Here is a 6000-nt window from a genome sequence, read left to right as displayed (position 1 = left end):
TTCTGTATCAACGTTGTAATCTAACGACGCATATTTGAATGTTGTTGTTATTGTGTTAATAACCATGCTATAAGCTAGCTTCACACTATAAATAAAGACATTCTGTAGTATATTTAGTATCAGCAATGCACCCGTGCGAAGCCGGGGCGGGTCGCTAGTAATAAAATAAAAATAAAATAAATTGCCAAAAAATAAATTAAAATATATATATTCAGGGGTGGATCATTCCTTATCATTATTTAGGGGTATGAAAAATAGATGTTGGCTGATTCTCAGACCTACCTGATATGCACAAATTTTCATAAAAAATCGGTCCAGCCGTTACGGAGGAGTTTGGTAACAAACATCGCGACACGAGAATTCTATATATTGCAAAATTATTAGATTGTTATAATTAACTCAAAAGTCACTCTTTTAAATACCATCGACATTTTGTACAACTTATATGAATTCCGTCAAATGTTGACGAATGCATGAAAATCAGCGTTAACTAAATCCAAAGTCATTGCTAAGGACTCTACGATCAATATTTTGATTATTCCAATTTATACTATATTTTATGGTGTATTTTTAAGAATTCAGGTAAAAAAATACTGCATATAATTAAGTTAATTCGTATTGAACATCACACATTTCACATTTTTTTTTAAATATATTTACCAAAGGGCACAAATTCGTAGTATATCGTCATGTGTAATCGCCCAGACGTCCACACAACACAAAAAACTTAAAGAGAACTGAGTCAAATACGTATGTATTGTCATTATATATGTAATTATATCGTGAAGTGTTGATTGGGTCGCTACTTTATCGCAGTAGCTGTCAGAGGTCAAACAACTGCCTCTTGATTGTATGAAAAAAATGTTTTCGTTGTATACGTGTGGGTATTTTATTATTGCTTCAAAATAATCCAGCTGACAACTGCGACTGCGCATCTTTGTTGCCTTTCACACAAAACTCTTTTTATTCTTTTTCATTAATTATTTTTAGTCTTTTTTTTTTTTTGTAACGAATTAGTACCTACTGACTTATTGAGTATGTCTCTCGTACATATCAGGCTTTCTTCTCTAAACTCTTTTGTTACATAAAAGTATTTAATACTTTCATTTTTTTTGTCAAAATATGACATTTATGACAATATTTTAGTTGAAGTTCGTAGAGGAAAGTATCTACCCAATCGCAGTAAGGCAGCATGGTCTAATAACCTTCAGCCTTAAACGATAAAAGAAAAATTTGCCCTTAACAATTGGAACTTCAGTAGCGGGCATTTTCATCTAATCCGCCAACCCGCAGTAGAGCAGTGTGGTGGATTAAGCTGCGATGCTTCTCCAATATGAAGGAAGAGGTCTATCTATGCCTAGGCCTGCCTAGCAGTGGGATATTACAGGCTCTCGCGCATCTTATTGTATTGTGTTTTCATATAAGTGCGGTTAATGATAGCGAGCAAACAGTTAACTTTTTTATTCATATTTTTTCAAATTCATCATCATCATCATCACTTCAGCCTATCGCAGTCCACTGCTGGACATAGGACTCCACAAGTTCGCGCCAAAAATGGCGAGAGCTCATGTATGTTGCCCATAGTCACCACGCTGGGCAGGCGTGTTGGTGACCGCAGAGCTGGCTTTGTCGCATCGATGACGCTGCTGCCCGTCTTCGGCCTGTGTATTTCAAAACCAGCAGTCGGATGGTTATCCCGCTATCGGTCGGCTTTTTAAGTTCCAAGGTGGTAGTGGAACTGTGTTATCCCTTAGTCGCCTCTTACGACACTCACGGGAAGGGAGGGGGTGGCTATACTATTCTTTACTGCCGTAGCCACACAGCAGTTAATCTATACAAATAAATAAAATTGGAATGTCTATTTGTAATATTAAAAAAACCGCTTTTTACTAAATGCATATGGATGTATACACGGTACATATACTTAAATAACATTTTTTACAGTTTTTGTCTGTCTGCCTGTCTGTCTGTCTGTTTGTTCCGGCTAATCTCTGAAAAAGCTGGCCCGATTTAGACGGGATTTTCACTGGCAGATAGCTGATGTAGTAAGGAGTATCTTAGGCTGCTTTTATTTTAGAAATTTATTTATTTTATAACTCGGCAAACTGAAAAATAACTTTTTTGTTAAATTCCACGTGGACAAAGTCGCGGGCACAGCTAGTAATTTAATATAAATAGTGTCACTAATATTTCATTAAACTGTGATACTACCTTATATTATGAAAAAAATAACCCGGCAATGTATTATAAAAACAATATATTTTTAAAAACTTCACCTAAATTCCTTTCTTGATCCTTCTTTTTCATTCAAAAAAAAAAAAAACAATTAAAAATAATTTTTAAATATTTCAATATTTTTAAGTTGTGAATTGTAACTATAGAATATAATAATGTAAAACTTGAAATAAATGTTTGTAAATTTTAAAATATAATACTGACATGTTTATAAAAAATGTTAAATTAAAACAATAAACAAAAGAAACAAACAAAAAAAACAACATATACGAAAGTATAATTCTCACTACATGGTGAGACGCAGGTGTTAACATTAGCAATATACTACAGCTAAAATACACATGCTAACAATATCAAAATTATCAATTGTTAACAACTAAAACACTCAAAGCAAGCCCTCACATCTATACTAATGTCACATTGCTTTAGTTTTAAGAAACACTACTAATTCAAATGTTTAGTTTCCATATTTTGAGGAACGATTGGCGAGGTGGTCATAACCAATCACTTAAACCAATCCAAATGTTTGTTATGGTCTGGAAATTAGATTTAAGGGTGTTTCTAAACCTTTCAAATGGAATTTTTATCCTACAATTAATATGACTCAAAACAAAATTAAAAAAAGAAGAGATACTATGAAGAATTTCTAGTGGCAATACATATAGTAAGAATCTAGCTTATAAGGGCATGAGGTGGGAAATAGACAGTGTTTGACATAGTACTACTCCAGTAGTGTGTGAAAAAATTTCTTCAAAAATGACCATTTTTGTGTTAAAAATTTTCGGACATAACGGCAACAAAAAAGTGGTCTAACAGATAATATACCAGCCTAAAACGGTAAGTCAGTCAGATACACAAGTCAGATAAATAGGTTTCCCGCCTCGTGTCCTTTCCTTTTCAATGGTAGACTAACATATCCCCATTTAAAATATGGTTGATTTTTTTAATGAATGATAAAAAACATCTATATCAAACCCATAGATATTTTAAATTGAAATTATATTTTTTAACCACAGACAATGAAACATCAACATAGCTTATGTTTATTTATTAAAATGTTGTTTTTACTGCAAATAATTTTGTACTAAAGCTAAATCTTCAATATTAAAAATCGAAATTCACTCATTGTATTAAATAGATAATTCTTAGAGCATTCCAGTACTTTCTGTTTTACAATGTAATAGGTATTATTACATTGTTTGTCAACATTGTTTGTAAGAATATCTGTTTGTCAAGTGGATATCCAATAACAATAAATATCATGCTTTATGAAGAATTCTAATAAAAAACAAATACTTTTCCAAGTTGTTGTGAATTATTAGTTATTAGTTACTAGAAGCCGCAGGACACAGCCAGTACATAGCTATTGGACACTAGGATAAGAAACCTTACAAGAAAAAAAAAATACAAAATAAGAAAGTAAGAAAGAAAAGATTTGCAATAAAACTTTGTCAATTTCTCTGGAATTTTAGATTTTGGGGCTAATGAAGTGCTTATTTGCATTTTTGCACAAGTTTTGTATTACAAACTATTTTTTAAGTATAATCAGAGGAATGTAACTTTTACACTGCCATTCATTGACCATTTTTCTTACAAAAAATAATAATAATGTTAAAATATAATAATTAATCACTTAGATTAGTATAGTTGATTTCAATGTAAACTAAGAAAAAGGTTTAAATATGTACAAGTTTAAATTGTAAATAGATTATACTCATAGAATATATGAATATATTATTAAATATATAACACAATCAATTTTAAATTATTTAACATGCACAATGCACTTGAGATTAATGTTTTCTTGATAGTTTCAGTTATATTTTATTTATAGCAATCATGTCTGGCTCAAAATAGATGTATAAAAACTTCTTTGTAGTAGTTTGTTAGTAATTATAACCTTTTTTTACTATATTTTACAGACAATAAATTAAAAAAAAAAGATGTTAAGCACTATGTATTAGATCTTATTTTTTTCTGTTATGTACAACAGTAAATACCTTAGTATTTAAGATTAGCTGTTCAATAGAATATAACATACAATTTAACATTATTTTTATTGTTTGTGATTCATTCTATGATCCGAATACATAAATATATTTTCTGCATATCATTCATTCACAACTACCAATCTTTCACCTTAAATAAAAATGACAACACTTATTTTTTATTACAGTTTACTACTATAATTATATCAATTTGGATTTCATGAAGGAAAACAGCATAATAATATCGTAGGACCTGGTTATTATTAGTGTTATAATTTAGATAACTACTTTCAAGCAAACTTTCGAAGTTAAACTACATAGCAATAACCGTCCATACTGTTCCCTGTGGACGTTGTTACGGCCAGATCTTAGGATATTTATAGAATCACACGCAAAGCTGACTAAATCAAACGAGAAGGAAGCTATTACTTACAGAACTGGCTGAAAACGTGCTAATAAAGTGATCTCTAAGTACATACAAGTTGTTAAGTCAAATAGGAAGTATCAACTGCGTGCAAGGTGCGAGGCCCGTGTGTCAATTGTCAAATATACGCAAAACTGAATAACCGAACGACAATTCATGCATTTCTGTTACCTCCGCTGTTGTCCATCGCACGTCTCGAGAACGTGTCTCGTCCACGGACACCTCACAGCGGTCCTTGAGTCGCACACATTTATTTTAACGTCATAACACTGGCTGATTTGCACTCTGCTGATTAAGTCTGCGATCAAACTTTGAACTCACTCAACCTCACTTAATAATAGAACTATCGGAGTAAACACCCACGATTATCTCTGCAAAACGTAAATTAAACACGTACCTCTTCGAACATGATCCTATAATAACTGTCTCTTCGCTCGTCCAAGGAACTAGTTATCAAGGTCTTGACTCGATCGCAGCATGCACGGTTCCAAGAATTAAGAAACAGGTTATATCGAAACGCGCCTTTATTATTATCACTTTTGTACTACAATTAAAATATATAAACCGACTCGTTATAGCAAATTATATATATATATTTTTAATAATTCGAAAACGGTCGTCTGAAGTTATAACTTTTACGTAGTGAATCTCAATGTGATAGACGCGTCTGTGTGCAGTAAAGCAGAACGTTACACTACCATTGTCTGATCACGATTGGACACTAGAGGTCACATGGCTTTCGTGCGACGTGTTACGTCTACGCATGCGCACTGTGAATTTAAACTTTTCTTTGCGTGTGAGTCTGAGAAGGCAATAAAATAAATACTTCCATTTCATTATGATTAGGAATAATAATGGAATTATAATTTTTATGTATTTTTAACCGACTTCCAAAAAAGGAGGAGGTTCTCAATTCGACTGTATTTTTTTTTTTTTTTTTATGTAGGTATGTTACATCAGAACTTTTCACTGGGTGGAGCGATTTCAACAAATTTTCTTTTAATCGAAAGGTGGTGTGTGCCAATTGGTCCCATTTAAATTTATTTGAGATCTAACAACTACTTTTCGAGCTATGTCTAATAATGCGTTTTTACTTGACGCTTTTTTCGTCGACCTACGTTGTATTATACCACATAACTTTCTACTGGATGTACCGATTTTGATAATTCTTTTTTTGTTGGAAAGGAGATATCCCAAGTTTAGTACCATGATAAGGAAACCAGGATTTGATGATAAGATCCCAGAGAAATCGAGGGAAACTCTTGAAAATCCGCAATAACTTTTTACTGGGTGTACCGATTTTGATAATTCTTTTTTTGTTGGAAAGGGGATATTCCTAATTTGGAATCATGA

The sequence above is a fragment of the Melitaea cinxia genome, chromosome 8, assembly GCF_905220565.1.
Source record: "Melitaea cinxia chromosome 8, ilMelCinx1.1, whole genome shotgun sequence".
Lineage (NCBI taxonomy): Eukaryota > Metazoa > Arthropoda > Insecta > Lepidoptera > Nymphalidae > Melitaea > Melitaea cinxia.
The sequence above is the reverse complement of the archived record's forward strand: the minus strand, read 5'-3'. Positions refer to the sequence as shown.